Below are 16,349 nucleotides of genomic sequence, written 5' to 3'. Positions count from 1 at the left end.
GCTCTGAGTTTGATTCCTGGTACCAAAAAAAGAAGAAAAAAAAAAAAGATTTCAGTTTCCCCAGAAAGGAAGGGCTGGCAAAATTGGAGCAGAGCAGCTTGGTTGCTGAAAAGTTAGCATTAAAAAGAAGCCATAATTTATAGCCATAAATGCCGTAATTTACAGCAGGACAATGGGAAAAAGCCCTTGAGGCTATGTGAGGAACTAGCAAGGCCCCACCCTCCACAGGCTCAAAACTGCAAAAGTGGAAGGTCTGAGAAGGAATCCCCAGACCACTGTGCTCAAGAATGGCTGCCCAAGGAATTTGCTCCCTGGAATTCAGGTCACAGTATGCAGCCGTCCAGATGCTCAGACTTCTATGGCCATGATACAAGGGAGCATGGCTACTGCTCCAGCTGCTGGTACACCTTGGCATCTGGTTTTAGGCACATGCAGAATGCAAGAGCTGTGGGGTCAGGATGGCTTCCACCAGGATTTCATAAGAAGGCCTGGGAGGCCAGGCAGTGTGCCCCTGAGAGGACAGTGTGTGGAGCTGTGAGTGTGAAGCCAAAGGTGCACTGGAGACCCCAGAAGGCTGGGAATGCCAAGAACATTTGGTTGTCTGAGGAACACAGACTGTCTGAGGAACATGAATTGTCTGAGGAACACAGATTGTCTGAGGAACATGGACTGTCTGAGGAAAGTGCAGGGAGTAAGCAAAGCTAGCCCAAGAGAGAAGCCATAAAGGCTGTAATCAGTGGCAGTGCTGCAGATATAGGGCTCCAAGTCCTTTGTAGTTCATATCTCACTTGTCCTGGGCACTAGACATGGCACTAGCAGATTTAATGTTTGCCCTGTGAGGTTTCATCCTGCCTTAGTTGGTTGCTCTCTGTCCCCCAGCTCCTCCCTTGCCTCTCGGCTTCCCTGCTGCCATGATGTGAGCAGCTGATCCTCCGCTGTGCCTCTCTTGGAGCCTTGGTTCTACAAACTGTGAGCCAAAACAAACAAACCTTCGTCCATGAAGCCGAGGGTGTTGGGTATTTTGTCTCAGTGACAAAGACAGGAAGGAGAGTGCTTGTGTGTCACTGGGGACACGTGTGCCAGGCAAAGCCCTGTGGCCCATCCTGCCCCTAAGAGTCCACATATCCTGAGGTGTAGACCAGGAGACCCATCCAGGAGTGGGTGCCTCGTTCTGCAAGCACCTGTGTGCCAGCTCAAGGAGATGGGGAGGCTTCTGGGGATCTGGAAGGAGAGGAGTTTATTGGGCGGCTAATTTTAGGCCAAGAGCAAAGTTTTCAACCTTCTCAAAGACTTGTGAAGTGAGATAATTTCTCTCCTTGCAAACAAGGAGAGCATTGTCCTGCATTGCCAGCAGGTCTGTGGCCAAGCTGTGAGCCAGTGCAGGCCTGACCACAGCTGGCTCCTCAGCCTCACGGAGAGGCTTTGTGAGGGCTCCCCACCCCTGGCCCTGCCCCTGCTCCTAGGTGGCCCGACCACCTCAGCCTGCCCACCTCAGGGGCCAATCTGACAAGACTTCAAATCTGTGCTGCCCCCTATTGGAAGAGCGCTGCCAGTGCAAGCAGGTGGACTTCGCTTCCCATCCTGCTCTGCCACGGGGGCTTCCCATGGAGTCCCGAGACCGCAGACCCGAGTTTCCTCACCTGCACCGAGAGCAGTAGCAGCCTCTCCATGCTGCGGTGCCCGCCTGGTCTCTGAAAATCCCACTCTGCTCAGCCTCCACCCCCCAGCTCTGGGCTTGTGCTCCCCTCCGCAAGCCTCGCCCGGCACAGCCCTCGAACCCCGGCTGGAGCTGGGATTGTGCAGCGCTGGCAGCGTGGACTTTGTCCCACCAGGCTTAGACGCAGCCTGCCAGGTCCCTGCCTCAGAGGCTCAGCCCCCGCCCCACGCAAGCCCTTTAATAACATGCTGCTCCTTGGGGCCCTTGTCCCTGGGAGGTGGCTGCTCATGCAGTTAACATCTGACCCTGCTGTGGTCTGAGTGCTTGTGCCCCCAAGTTCACATTAGAAATCCTAACCCCGAAGGTTGCAGGGTGTTGAGGTGGGCTTGGGGAGGATTAGGTCGCAAGGGCCGATGCCTCGTGAACAGGGTTGATGCCTGTCTTAGTTACTTTTCTTGTTGCTAAGACAAAACACCCCAAACCCACAAGTCAGAGTAGCAAAGGTTTGTGTTGGTGCAAAGCTTGCAGAGGTGTCAGTCCATAGCTGGCTGGCTCCAAGGCAGGGTGGCACGGCAGAGGGGCATCGCAGAGGAGAAACAGTCCATGGCAGGGCAGAAAGGAGGCTACAAAGCAGCAGCAGCTGCTACAAACCTGCCTTTTCCTTTTATCCCATCCTGACTACAATCCTTGCGGGGGGAGGGGGGGTGCCACCTATGCCTAGGGTGGGGCATCAGCTTCATAAATCCATTCAACCACACCCAGAACTATGCTAATTCCAATGGTGACTAATTTAGTATTGCACACCCTTAATCCACATTCACACACTTCGACCCAGCTACTTCTGTAAAGCCCCACCTATGGGTGTCTGAGGCCTTGGGGGAACACCTAGATGCAACCATAACAGTGCCCTTATAGCAGGGATGGGCACCACGAGGACACAGCAGGAAAATACATTTAGAGGCCAGCATGGCCTGGTCTGACCTTCACTCTGTCAGCACATCAACCTTGGACTTCTGGCCTCTGGAACTGTGAGAAGCAATTTCTGTGGCTTCTAAACTGCCTGGTTATGGTGTTTTGTTAGAACAGTGCAGATGGACTAAATCAGCACGTTTTACCTGTCCAGGTGACTGGTTGATAACTTTGCACCTAGTTAATACGTCCTTTCCATTAAATTTTCTCCGTTCAAGTACGGATGTGGTTTTTGCTTCCTGAAAATGCACTGAGTGTCTGCTGCACCCTGAGCTCCCAGTAAGTGCTCATACCGTGATGCGCTAGGGTTCCTAACAGTCTCACGATCCCTCCGACCTGGAGACCGCACTGGGGGAGGGGCCCCAGGGACAGGCCTCCTCCAGTCACCTCCTAGCCCCTCCCCAAGCCGGCTCTGCACAGCGCACTTCCACACCCCATTCCCACGGAGCCCTGAGGGGAAGGAATGCGCTCCATATCACTCCCTGCTGGTGTTATCTGTCTGCATTTCTTACCCGCCTTCCAGAGCTTAAATTACTCAGGATTTATTTCCTCAGTGGCTCCAGTCTGCACCAATTTAAAAGGCCGTGTGATACCTGGGACACACAGGGAGCACAAGGACATCCTGAAGGGGACAGAGAATTTGTGAACTGCTCAGGAGGTACTCCCTGAGCTCGTGCTCTGATGCCCTCGCTGGGCTGGGTAGGGGACACAAGCACAAGGAATGCTGTTGTGGTCAGGGTTTTTTTTTTTTTTTTGGTTTTTCTCCGGTACTGGGAACTGAACTCATGACCTTGCGCATGCCAGGCAGGCGCTTTTTTGCCGCTGAGCTAAATCCCCAGCCCCCGTGGTCAGGGCTTGTAAGGCAAACAATTTAATACAGGACACATAATTTATAGGATTATTTTATAATATTCACCCAAAGAGTCAAATACAAAAGAATGCAGGAGATCTGTCCACACAATAGAGACCTAAAGAATCCAGCTGAGAGCCTGGATCTCCTGGCAGTGTCCTGCATGAGCCGAGCTAAAGACCTAGAGCCCATGGCAATGTCCTCCATGAGTCCAGCTGGAGGCCTAGAGCCCAGGGCAATGTCTCATGTGACTCTGTATCAAGGATCTGCACTGGGAAGGCCCAAAGGTTAATGGTAGAAGCTAGAAAGTCTGTGCCAGCAGGATGAAGGATCTGTGCTAGCAGGCTGAGGGATCTGCACTGGAGCCAGGAAGCAATGCTTAAGGTAAGGACCAGAGCTCCGCTGAAAAGAACCTCAGCCATCCTCAGCAACTGCAAGGTCCCAAGCTCCTCTGACAACGGGAACAGCCGCGTTTATATCAGGAAAGCCTGCTCAACAAGCTCCTCAGGAGAACCAGCAGCACTCCGCTTCCTCCTCTCCAGTTCTTTTTATGTTGTTGGCAACAATCCTCAGGTGGGTCCTCCACACCCGGCACCACGCTGATTCAGCTCCGCTGGGTGTTACAAGTTGACCACCGGTTGTCAATCCACCACAATCCACCCCTGGTTAACTTGATAACCGTACACATTTCCTTAAGCCATAGTCTCTAGTTGCAGATTTGTAAAAAGTTAACATGTCTTGGTCTATTCAGATTTTTATTAATAGAACAATTCCATCTATACAATTCTTATTGTACTCATTTTGGCACCAAAAACAAAATATTCAAAGGATGATCAAAATTCAAAGTTAAAACTTTAATACTTTGACCAGTTAACTTGATTACGAACATATCTAAAAAGTACATTAAAATCAAATCAAAAGAACAATTATAACCACAGTCCTTGCTTCCCACTAACTTTTAACAACAGCGCCTGGCAACTGAAAAAGCAGGGATCTTCTTCAATTCACATACGCTCCTCCCTTCATTTTTTTTTTTGCTTTTTGTTTTTCTTCCAGAACCAGGAATTGAACTCATGACCTTACACATGCCAGGCAGGCACTTTGCTGCTGAGCTAAATCCCCAGCCCTGTTCCTCCCTCCAGATGGAAGGCTTCAGTTCATTTTTCCATTGTCCTGTTCCTTCTCAGCACCTTGTCCCCCTTTTCAGCCTTGCAAACCACAGCTCCACTGCAGCCTGCCCTCTGGCCAAATGCTTCCAATCACCTTGCTGGCTCCTCACTCTTAACTGTAAACACAGATCCAGCCAAAAGCTCTCAACAGTCACCATGCCACCATCCCAACAGTAGACCACATTGAAATTTTTCTACTTCCCAGGAAATATGTCTAAACACAACCAAAATGCGGACCAACTTCTGCCAAAGCACCTGGGAACATACACCGCCTGGGATTAGCAGCCAGTGCAGTCCTCATTTGAAGTCTCCTGAGCTTCATCTTCACCGACAGCATTTCCCTCAGTGCTCTGATTTTCCAGGTCCGACCGGAGTCTCCCGTATGCGTTACAGCATACAGGGGCTGCCTCTTTGGCCAGTTTCTCAAAACCTTTCCAGATTAATTCCCAAGGCCGTTAAACCACATGGCCAGGCAACGTCACAGCAATGACCCCACTCTCCTGGTACCAATTTCTGTCTTGGTTACTTTTCTTTCGTTGCTGAGACAAAGTACCCAACACTCAAGGTTAAAGGAGGAAACGTTTATTCAGCTCAGTTTGTGGAGGTTTCAGTCCATAATCAGAGTGGCACATGGCAGAGGGCAACAGTTCATGGTGGTAGAAGACAGCAAAAGCAACAAGGGCAAACGGGAGGAGAGGGAGAAGACTCTTTGTATGTAGGGTACCCTCCCTAGGGCAGGGGTAGCACTCACACCTTAACCCTAGCACTAGACCATCAGTCACAAACTCTAGATTCAGCCGCCTCTGAAAAGCAGCCCCTATAGCCGCGTGAGGCTTTTGGGGGGACATCCAGACACAAACCATGACAAACATCAACCGGGCCCCTGCCCCTAGGGAATGCACATCCCTTCAGGGGGCTGGAGCAGTGCCTTCGCCCTGGGTGACAGGGACTTCTCCCCTTGCCTCTCCTCCTGCCAGGCCAAGCCCTTGGTGGGACGCAGCCGCCTGTGGGGTCTGCGGACATCCAGGAAGCCCCAGCCTGCGGCCAAGGGCTGTGTTTAAGTAGCAAACGTTTGCATTTTTAATGCTGAGCGGGGCTGGAGAGTGGCAGCGGCTGGTCCAAGCGGAGCCCGGCTTTGTGCTGGAAGTGGAGGCCTCCGCACTTCTGCAGTGCAAAACCAAGTCTTCCACACCAGGCAGAGGGCAGAGGCAGCCCGGGAACGGGCACAGGACCCTGAGGAGACACCACCTCCCTCCCTGTCCCCCGCCACGCACGCAGCCCACAGCCCTGTCTGCAACTCAGCACTACCCTCCTTCAGCTTCCCAAGGGGGACAGTGAGGACCACGTCCTGTGAACTCTTCAGGGCAAGTCCACCTGGCACCTGTGCCCCGGTGCCCAGCGGCCTCTCCAGAGGCTCCTCCCACGGCTGTCACTCCACACGGCACTCAGTGCTCCACAGCCTGAAGGAGCAGGGGTTATCGCAGTTCAGCATTCGCTGAGGCTCAGTCCGTCATCACTGGCTCCACGGTGGGCAGGACAGCTGCTGCCGATGCGCTGTCTGCCCCTCACCTCCTGGCACACGGTGCTGAGCTGCATCCAAGGATGGAGAGACTCTCTGAACAGCCGTTCACATCATGGCAGCAGGAAGCAGAGCGAGAAGCGGAGGGCCTGGGGGATGGACAACAACCAGCCCAAAGCCGGGAAACCCAGCAAGGCAAACATTCGGTCCCCAGCTCTGTGTCCAGCTTAGGGCAGGCTGTGGTGAGAGGGGAGCTCGAAAGGCCCTGCATCTGAAACATTACCACAGGAAAACACACTCCTGAAGCCCCGTGGAGCTCCCCGCACTGTGCACACACTGACCCCCCGTCCTTGCCGCTCCGCGGCAGCTCTGGGTGCTCTCTCCTGAGGGTCACGACAGGGTGTGGTCAGAAACACGGCCAGTGCTGCTGCTGGGTGCCGTCCTGCGGGAGGGCAGCTCCTGCAGACACGACCGGCTCCTCACCCACCTTCCTCCTCGATGTGGCACCCTGTGGCTCCCAGCTCCTCCCCAAAGTCAGAATGCCCACGCAGCCCCTTTTGCTGTAGAAGGAGACATTCACGAGGTCCAGGGATCAGGGATCAGGTGCAGACGTATTGTGGCCAGGACTCAGCCGACGGTGTGGAGAGCAAGGGGGTGCAGGGGAGGGGCTGGGACATGGGGCCCCTGCTCCCCCACCCCCCACATGCGCGCCCAAGCGCGAAGCCCTTTCCCAAGCTCCTGCAGGTTCTGATGCCTGAGGGGAACCCTCTTCTCTGAGAGTCAGTGCTAACCACTTTCACAAGTGCAACTGCCCTGCCAGGCTGTCGTTTAACACGCAGACGGGGCCGCTTCACTGCCCGCTCAGATGGACACTCGGCTTTCCAGGTGGAGAGTTCTGAACCCCCAGTGCCGTCCAGCCGATGGCGGTGCACACACCGGCACCTCCAGGGCCTGTCCCGCGCCATCCTGCCTGCTCCTAGCACACGCACACACACGCACACGCGGTGTGTGAGCCGCAGCCCCGCACCACCTCTCCCCTGGTTCCTGCGGAGACCCCGAGGCCCCAACACACCTCCCGCGCCTCCCAGCCCTGCTGGCCCCGCTCTCCCCCACGTCCAGCCTTCCCTCCCGTTCTCCAGAGCACTTGCCCAGCGCCTCATGCCGGTCTCCCAGCCTCGACCCTCTGTAGCTTCCCACCCTGGGGTTTCTCAAGCTCCACAGAGAAGAGTTTTGTTTTGTTTTGTGTTGACACAGTTTCTTGGAATGCAGTTCAGGCTGGCCCTGGACTCCTAGTGATCCTCCTGCTTCAGCCTCCCGAGTGCTGGGATTACAGGCATGTGCCACCATGCCTGGCTATGATCTGTATGTTCGTTTATTTTTTGTTTTCATAAATCTCCAATCCATTGTAGATGGATGACTTTGTAAGAGAAAGTGAAATCTTAAACCAGTGGAAGGTCTCAGTCTGTTCCGTTACTCACAGCGAGCGACCGCTGTCGTTATGAGGGAGGAGGGCGTGTGGCTCCCAGCAACAGGGTTGGTGTCTGCTGGCTCCTCAGGGCTGGTGGCAGAGGGCTCACTGCAGCGGGGACCGGGGCGAGGCTCCCTGTGAGACAGACGGGAGGCCGGGGGAGGCGGCTGCTCTCTCTGTGGGCGACGCTGGGTCCCCAGAGCCCTGGCTGCCTGATTTCTGCCATCTGTGGGCGTCTGTGAGTGACCTCAGCACTGAGGTTTTATTGGGTCACAGGTAAACGTTAGAGAGTAGATGAACCCAGAGCCCATGAGCGTAGGGGTCGGCGTAGGCGTGTCATGGGCAGCGGGAGGGAGCAGTATTTTCGGAGATGGAGAACAGTCGGTCACCGAGCCCTGGCTCTGCCCTGTTTACTGCCTACGACGCCCAGCTGCAGCCACGAGTGCCCGGTGTCTTTTCTGCAGTGACAGCAGAGCTGCCCTAGGAGGTGGTCTTGCTCCTTGCAAGCCCGTGGGCCCCGGCCCCGAGGTGCCCACACAGCCCTGGGCTCAGGCTCCCGGGCAGGCGGGGCGTCCTTAGCCAGTGGTGTCTGCACCGGGACCCAGGGTCTGCTCGGCTGAGCCGGGCCACAGCTGGAGTTTGTGGCCCCAAAGTCCGTGACTAGGATAAATGTTCCGAGGGCAGGAGGGGGCGTGAAGGATGCAGTCATCTTCGCAGAGGCGGCCAGGCAGGTGTCCAGTCTGGTGAGCAGGGCCGGGTGGAGGAGCCACAGCCCAGGCTAGGGAGCCCGGCAGGAGCAGGGGACTCCTGAGACCCCACTGGGCAGGGCCGCACCTGAGGTCACCCCGAAGGCCTAGGGCCCTGTGATGTGAGGGACCCCATCCTTGGCTCCTTCCGGGTTGGCAGGAAGGGCTCACTCTGTGGGTGACCAGAGGTGACTAGCGGTGCCCGGCAGTGAGGCAGGGCCTGTGCAGCAGCTGGGAACAGATAGAAAACGCACACAACTGTGATGGGTAAACTGAGGCAGCCGCAGCACCAGCCTGTGGGCTCAGATCAGCGGTGGGTGCTCAGTGCTGGGAGCGAAGGCGGCAGAGCCCGCTTCTTGTTACCCTCAGCGTCCCCAGGGTGGGCCTGGGCCTGGTGGGTGGGACCTTGGTGGCCACAGGAGGCGGAGGGGAGGAGGGAAGCGGGGCTGACCTTGGAGAGCTGAGGGACCACTCATGACACAGCTTCCGAGCTTCCGAGGCCCTCAGAGTTCACTCAGTTGCTGCGAGTGTGATCCCAGCACTCTGGAGGCTGAGGCAGGAGGATCATAAGTTTGAGGCCAGCCTGGACTAGCCTCGTTTACAGATTTAAAAACACACCACCTCCAATTGATCAGTCACGTGTCTAACGGGCAAATCGACACATCGAAACGTCTGCCTCCTCAGCCATCGGGCACCGAGTTTGCCGTAGGGAGAACAGCGCTGAGCAAATGGAGGCCTCGCCCACAGACAGACTCGAGGAGCGGGGACACTTCTGCCCAGGAGGCAGCGTCAGGACCCACGGGGGCCAGGAGGGGCCTGGGGCTGCAGGGGCCGGAGCAGGGGGAGGCCCGAGGGAGCCACAGAGGGGGGTGGCCAGGTCAGGGCTGGGCGGCAGGCGGGGTCTAGGGTCCCAGGCGAGCAGGGAGCAGGAAAGGGACGGACCTCGGCGTGTTCCGGACGGAGGAGGCCACAGGCGAGGAGGGGACGGAGGGCGGTGAGCTGGGGTCAGCGCAGCGTCCTGAACCAGTGAGCCTGGCAGAGGGGCCGGGGCCCCAGAGGTGACGTGCAGAGGGCAGGCCGGGGACAGGCCCCACCGCACCAAGCCGACGGCCCTGGGCTGGACACCACGCGGGGGCAGAGGCCTGGGCGCAGCTGTCCGGGCACAGGTGCTGGTGCCCTGGTGAGGGGGACTCAGACAGAGGCAGCGTGAGGGTGGGGAGGAAGGGCGGCTTCCGGGCAGGTGTTCCGTGGGACAGCGGAAGCGGGCATCTGCGGTTCGGGTGAGTGGCCCGGGTGACAGCGTGACCAGGGAGGCGGCGGCGGCAGGACAGGGAGCTGTCTGTCGTCAGGGAGGGGGTGAGCAACAGCTGGAGACACCTCAAAGACCCCTCCCGGGTCTCGGTGGAACGCAGCCAGCAGTGCCAGGGGATAGGACAGCTGCCGAGCCGGGCGCTCAGGCACCAGGAGCCCAAGGTCCCTCCCGGAAGGAGCAGGAGACACTTTTCTTTCACTTTTCTTTCTGCACTCTGGGATTTTCTCTCTTCCTTCGTTTGCAGCCCTGGGGACCGGGCAGGGCCTTTTCACTGAGCTGTGCCCCCAAGCCTTTTTCACTTTTTGTTTTGAAACAAAGTCTCACTAAGTTGCTCAATTGCCCCAGCCGGGCTAGAACCTGTGATCCTCCTGCCTCAGCCTCCCAGCACACTGGCCATTACCCTCTGCAGCCTGGCTGTCAGCACTGTCCCTACCCCACGGCAGGTCTGATTTCCCCGGGCCCCATGACCCAGGCCAGGGACCCCACCATGGTGGCTGTGGGGTGTGGGGGAGGACCGGGGTCAGCCCAAGCCTCACTTTCCCCCTCTGTGGAGTTCCTGACCCCGCAGCTCTGTGAGGTGTCAGACACAGGCCGGGCACCTGCTGCCCCTCAGGCTGCCGAGGGCCACAAGGCTGGTGAGGGCCACGAGGATGTCCTAGGAATTTTCCCCAGACTTTTATTTCCTGTGGCTCTGGGAACAGTGTGACACAGTAGGCAAGTGTGGGCCGGAGGACTGACCTTTCAGAGTCAGGCAGACAGGACGGACGCGGGCAAAGCCTTCGCCTCGTCCTGGCTCCCGGTGAGCCCTAGGACCTCAGCCAGGGCTGTGGTGTCACCGGGTGTGGGGCCGAGCCAGCAGGGCCTGTGATGACCTGGTTCCCAGCTCAGATAGGCCGCTTGCGACAATGAGGCAATGGTTCCCCCAGAAGGGAGGCTCCCCGAGCAACAGCATTTTTGGTCTGGTTTTGTTTTCACTTCTATTTCCAGGCCTTCAGATAGTGCCCGGCATCCAGGAGGCACTCAGTACGCTCCACCTGGAGCCAGCCGTGTCAGCGCATGCCTGTCACCCCAGCATTCGAGAGGCTGAGGCAGGAGGATTGCCACGATTCCAGGCCAGCCTGGGCTACATGGTGAGAGCCCAAGAAAACCAAAACAAAGCCAAACAAACCAACCAACAAACACTTCGGATGAGTCAATAAATTTGAGCCAGTTTCAAGCTGCGGTGGATCATAACGGTTCAGGAGGGGTAGTAACAGAGCAACTGGTGAGGCAGGGAAAGAATTAAAATCTGAGAAGGGAGGAGGCCCTGTCAGGTAAGAGAACCTTGGAAGAAGTTTCAGCAAAGATTTTAAAATTTGACGGAGGCCATGAGTTCCTATTGTAAGAAAATTGGGGTAAACGCCAGGACCCAGGGCAGGCTCGGGAGGTGGCGGGGCTGCACCTGCTGCTGGAAGTGCTGCCTGGGCCTCCGAGGACGTCCTGGTGCTGGCTCGAGCTGGCGGCCCAGGCCCAGCCGAGCCTTTGGGACCCCCTGGCCAGCAGCGCACCCTGAGGTGGGGAAGAGACCGCTGTGCAGGGAAGTGAGTAAAGTCAGGACGACAAAGGAGACTAAACCAATGGATTGTGATGTTTAGAAGTAAGTTCTGAATTCACCACAGACACTGTACACAGCGTTATTTAAGCTGTTTCAAATGTTTAGAGTCCAACATATTCATAGTATGATTTTAAAATGTTTATTATTATGGTTGGCATTTTACCCTAAAACGTGTGCAAAGACTTGTGTAACCTTGTAAAGAGTGTTTGACAGTCTAACAAAGACTGAAATGAGCCGCATGGGGCAGCACTTGCCTGTAATTACAGCACCCTCAGAGGCTGAGGCAAGACAGTCTCAAGTTCAAGGCCAGCCTGGGCAACCTAACAACGTAGCAAGAGCCTGTCTCAACGTGAAACCTGAAAAAGGGCTGGGATGTAGCTCAACGCGCAAGCACTGAGCCTAATCCCCAGGACACACACACACACACACACACACACACACACACACACACACACACACTTTGCTCATCTGTTGTGTGAATCAGCCCATGAGGTGTGTGACATGACTGAGAGAAGCCAATGGAATAAATCGGAGATTACACTCTGCAGTTTAAAGGGATTTAATCAGCACGGTGGTTAAATGCTGTTAAGTGGTGGAAGAAACAGCGTTCGTTCAAATCAGGGAACGTTACTTAAAGCATGTGTGCACGTGATGCTGTGTGGACGCAAACGGACACGACTGTGAACGAATTTGCTAGACTGGTATGGGGCCTCCAGGGCTGGAGGAGCAGCAGTGCTGTGAACTCGGAACTTCATCCAGCTCAGGTCAGGAGCAGCAGCAACTGCGATGTGCCTCCACGCACAGAAAGTCGCGGGAGCTCTTAAAGCTGAACTGAAGACCCGTGGTGTGCGGGCTTCGTCTGGAGATGACCTGGGTTCGATGTCCATGGCTGAAAAAGAAGAAATAACAAGAAGGCCAGGGATATAGCTCAGTGACACAGTGCTGCCTGGCAAGTGCAACGTCCTGAGTTCAATTCCTGGTACCAAAAAAAAGAAAAGAAAAAAAGAAAGAGGGTGCAGGGAAGGAGGAGGAGGGAGGACAGAAGGGAAGGAGGAAGGCAGGGAGGAAGGGACGCTAGAATCTGGAGGGGCGTACCATCTGTGTCTCTTCTTTGGTGGTGTATTAGAGAATCTCCCTCGCACTCTTTCTTACTATTGAGGGGTGAAATCAGGGCTTCCCACTGAGCTGCATCCCCAGCCCTTACTTTAAATTTCTGTACAGGATCTCACCAAGTAGCCCAGGCTGGGCTTAAGCTTGTCATCCTCCTGCCTCAGCCTCCCAACTAGCTGGGATCCCAGACTGGTGCCACCAAGCCCAGCTTGGACACCCACCTTTTCTCAACCAGCAACAGCACACGTGGTGCCCCGGGACCACACAGCGCGTCAACCACAAAACCCTACATCCACGAACCTATAGGGACATCCTGGGACTCTGCAGGCTATTTTAGATGGTGGGGTGACCGCCAGGCACTGCCGGCACTGGGTGAGCAGGAGCCTAGGCTCGGGTTTTGTGACTAGGATGCAGTCCCACAGGTGAAGAGTTGTTCTGTGGACTGCGTGATTCCCAAACATGCCGGACACCCACGGTGCCGAAACACGGGGAGAGTGGTACCGGGCGGACAGGAAGGGGACCACGAGGCGGGGCGGGGACAGGATGTGAAAAGAACGGAGAGGCGTCACATGTGTGCTCCAGCTCCATGATGAATTCGATCGTTATGCATCGCAAACATGGGCTAATAAAAATTTTTAAATTCAGAATTTCAAAATAGCTCCACTAGAGCTATTTGCAGCTGGAATCCAACTCAGCTTTACTTATAAAGAGAAAACAGTTTTGCATGGTTTTCATATAGGCTGGATTTTCCAAGTACACACTTACAGTTCAAATCAAGGGGCACTGCGCTCTATTACGCTTGAAATGCGAGCGGCAGTTGCTCCTCATTGTGGAAAAGCCGTGTCACAAAGGCACAGCAGCCACAGCACCCGGGCCACCCAGCTGGGAATGGCAGGTCTGCAGGGTCTGTCTGCGTGTCTGTGGGTCATCATCCAACCCAAGGGCTTGCCACCTCCTGACACCGACGGGGTGTACTCAGGCTTCGGCGTGAAAGTGCGCACGGTTAGGACACGCTCTCCGTCTCTCCGACGGCGCTCAGGCGTGGGGCGCACTCTGCAAACCCCGTGTCTGCAGGACCCCACCACAGACCGGGACGAGACTTCCTCTGTGTTCTGGCCCTGCTGGCGTGGTGACCCCAGCCCCAGCCCCTGCCTCTTCTTTTGGTTTGTTTGTTTTTGGTTTTTTTCCCGGTACCGGGAATCGAACTCACGAGCTCGCACTTGCCAGGCAGGCGCTGTGCCGCTGAGCTAAATCCCCAGCCTCTGCCTCTCCTTTTGGAAACATGGCATGGCCAGCATCCCGGTCCATCTCCCGTCTCCCATGTCCTCCCCCGGCTCAGAGCAAGGCCGTGTCCGTGTCCCCTCCTGAGCTCTGGCCTGTCTGCTCCCTCGAAGCTCCTAGCCCCCACAGCGCCGGCTCCCTGCGCTGGTTTCCAGGGCCCAGGACCCTGTCTCGGCCCCGAGGACTCCACCCCACACCTGTTGTCTCTGTCTCCAGCGCGTCTGCCTTGATGTAAGTTCCCCAAATTCCCAGTTTTGTAACAAGCTGGCCCATGAACAGTTCTCAGCAAATAGCTCATGAGTAACTTCCTGTCAAACAGACACACTGTCCTCCAGTGGCGGCTGCCAGAGTCCAACAAGAGTCGCTGGGCTGGTGTCGCACAAGCCGCTGGCTCCGAACTGCCGCGCGACAGGTGCGCAGGGCTTTAGGAGCGTTTCCCTTGCCACCAGGACATAAAATCCGGCGTACTCGTGAGACAAGACTATAAAATTCGCAATACTGATCACCTCGTGAAGGATGCCCTCCAACCAGACTTCTTCTCCCATCAGCCCTTGGAGGTGACGAGTACTCTGACCCCCAGGACAGCTGGCTTCCTTACCCTGACGTCCGGCCTTCCCCCAGCACTTGCTCTGGCGCCGTCTGCGCACACTGGCGCTGCCGCGGGACGAATCAGCAGGCCAGGAAGCTGTTGCACAGCGTGAGCACTGCCGCTCCAGCCGAGCGCGCCGCCTCACCCGAAGGAAGAGCTCTGACGATCACCCGGCGATGAACCAACAAACGCGAGGAAACCGCAGTCCAGGCGCATCTGTGGGTGTGCGCGTGGAAGGCAGAGGTTCGATTCTGCGGAGGAGAGATGCACTCAGTCTTCGGGTTTGCAGTGAACTCTGCTCACTGCGGCACCGGAAAGCGGCGGTCGTGTGATTTCTCTGCCTCGCCCTCCTCCGGCTGGCATCAGCACCTGCACTGCGCAGCTTCACGAGTCTCTCCGGTGTGACTCACGGGCTGGGCACTTCACTCCGCACCCGCTGTCTCGGTGCCTCAGCTACGGCTACGGCAGGAACAGACTCATGCTCACGTCCGCCACGGCCTTACCTAGCACATCGCCTAACACACCGTCCGCAGAGCTGGGCAGTGAGAAAAGACGGGCCCCGCCGCAGGGCTGGGAAAGCCAGGGTCTGCGCTGCCACGGGCACTGTGCCATCATCTCCTAGCTCACCTGCTCCTCCGTGCACCAGGGCAGGCCGGGCCAAGGCTGCGGGAGCCTGACTCCCCTCTCCACTCCCCGTGATGCCGTGGCAGAAAATGAACAGACCCTTCTCAAAGAAGCGCAAACAGCAAATAAAGGTAAGAAAAAATGCTCAGCGTCACTGGTCCTTCGAGAGATGCAAATGAAAACAATGCTGAGAGACCATCTCACCAGGAAAGAATGGACATTATCAAGACATCAACCAATACCAAGTGCTGGAGCGGCTGTGGGAAAAAGGAACACTTCTCCACTGATGGTGGGAGTGCAGACTGGTGCAACCACTGTGGAAATTGGTGTGGAGATCCTCAAAAACTAGAACGAGAGGTTCTGTTCAAACTAGCTACTCTCCTTGGTATTTCCTGAAAGTTAAAAGCATCGTACCACAGTGATCCATGCATTCCCGTGTTTATAGCAGCACAATTTATAACAGCTAAATCTTGGAAACAGAACATATGCCCGTCAACAGATGGATGGATGAAGAAAATATGCTATTTATACACTGTGGAGTACTACTCTGCAATTGGATTTTTTTAATGCTGGAGAATCAACCCAAGACCTTTGCACTGAGCTATCCCCCCCCAGATCTTTTTATTTTATGTTTTATTTTGAGACAGTGTCTCACTAAGTTGTCCAGGCTGGGTTGAATTTATGATCCTCCTGCTGCAGCCCCCAGACTGCTGGGATTACAGGCGTGCACCACCACACTTGGCTTTGGTTTGGAGTTTTAAAGGCAAAAATTCCAGCTATGGTTGTTTACAGCAATCATGCCTCAACAAAATAAGAGAGAATTATTGATCATGAAGGGATAGAAAGGGACATACTGGAAACACACTGATCAAAATCAAGCTAGTGTTCAAATATTCATCTCTGATGAAGGAGGCTCTGAGAGAAACAAAACCTTTAAGATCGCTGCAACCCGCATGTGTCCCTGCTAAATTCAGGTGTTGCAAGGTGACAGCAGTCAGGCCATGAGGGCCCGCCTTGTGCACCAGATCCAGGCTTCCTGCAGCGGCCGGCGAGCTTGCCCTTCCGCCTTCTGCCACTTGAGGAGTGGCAGAAGGGCCCCTGACGGATGCTGGTGACTTGGCCCTGCGCCTCTAGCCCCCATGTCATAAACACACTCTGCTCTTCATGGCTGACTCAGCCCGTGCACCTTGCCACAACAGCAAAGAGCCTAAAGCAAGGCTCGGCGTACGGTAACAGAGGAGCGGTCCACCAGAAAGACCTGGCAGTGGGGAACTTTGTGCTCTGTGTGCACCCTCAGGGCACGGTCTCAGTCCCTTCCTGCTGCTATCACAAATACCCTGGGCTTCGGGCGGGGAGCGCCGGTCTTCGGACCGGCGACTCACTCCCGGCCTCGTGGTTCCCCGGAAGGAGGGCTTCCAGCGCACAGGGAGCTGCGGGTGGGGAGCGCCAGCCTTCTGGCTG

General features: G+C 56.0%; 1 long non-coding RNA gene across 1 annotated transcript in view; it reads right to left on the bottom strand.

Annotated features, from left to right (window-relative positions):
• Positions 1–11,827: 11,827 nt before the first annotated feature.
• LOC102012000 overlaps positions 11,828–16,349 on the bottom strand; it is a 13,910-nt gene continuing 9,388 nt past the window's right edge. The window contains exons 3-4 of the long non-coding RNA XR_001234059.1: positions 14,274–14,515; positions 11,828–12,173 (exon numbers count right to left, since the gene is read on the bottom strand). This is a non-coding gene — a long non-coding RNA (uncharacterized LOC102012000). The remainder of the gene's footprint in view (positions 12,174–14,273; positions 14,516–16,349) is intronic.

This window comes from Chinchilla lanigera, unplaced genomic scaffold (assembly GCF_000276665.1).
Source record: "Chinchilla lanigera isolate Chin_1 unplaced genomic scaffold, ChiLan1.0 scaffold00022, whole genome shotgun sequence".
In the NCBI taxonomy this organism is placed as follows: domain Eukaryota; kingdom Metazoa; phylum Chordata; class Mammalia; order Rodentia; family Chinchillidae; genus Chinchilla; species Chinchilla lanigera.
Note: the sequence above shows the minus strand (reverse complement) of the source record. Positions and strands in the feature narration are given on the sequence as shown.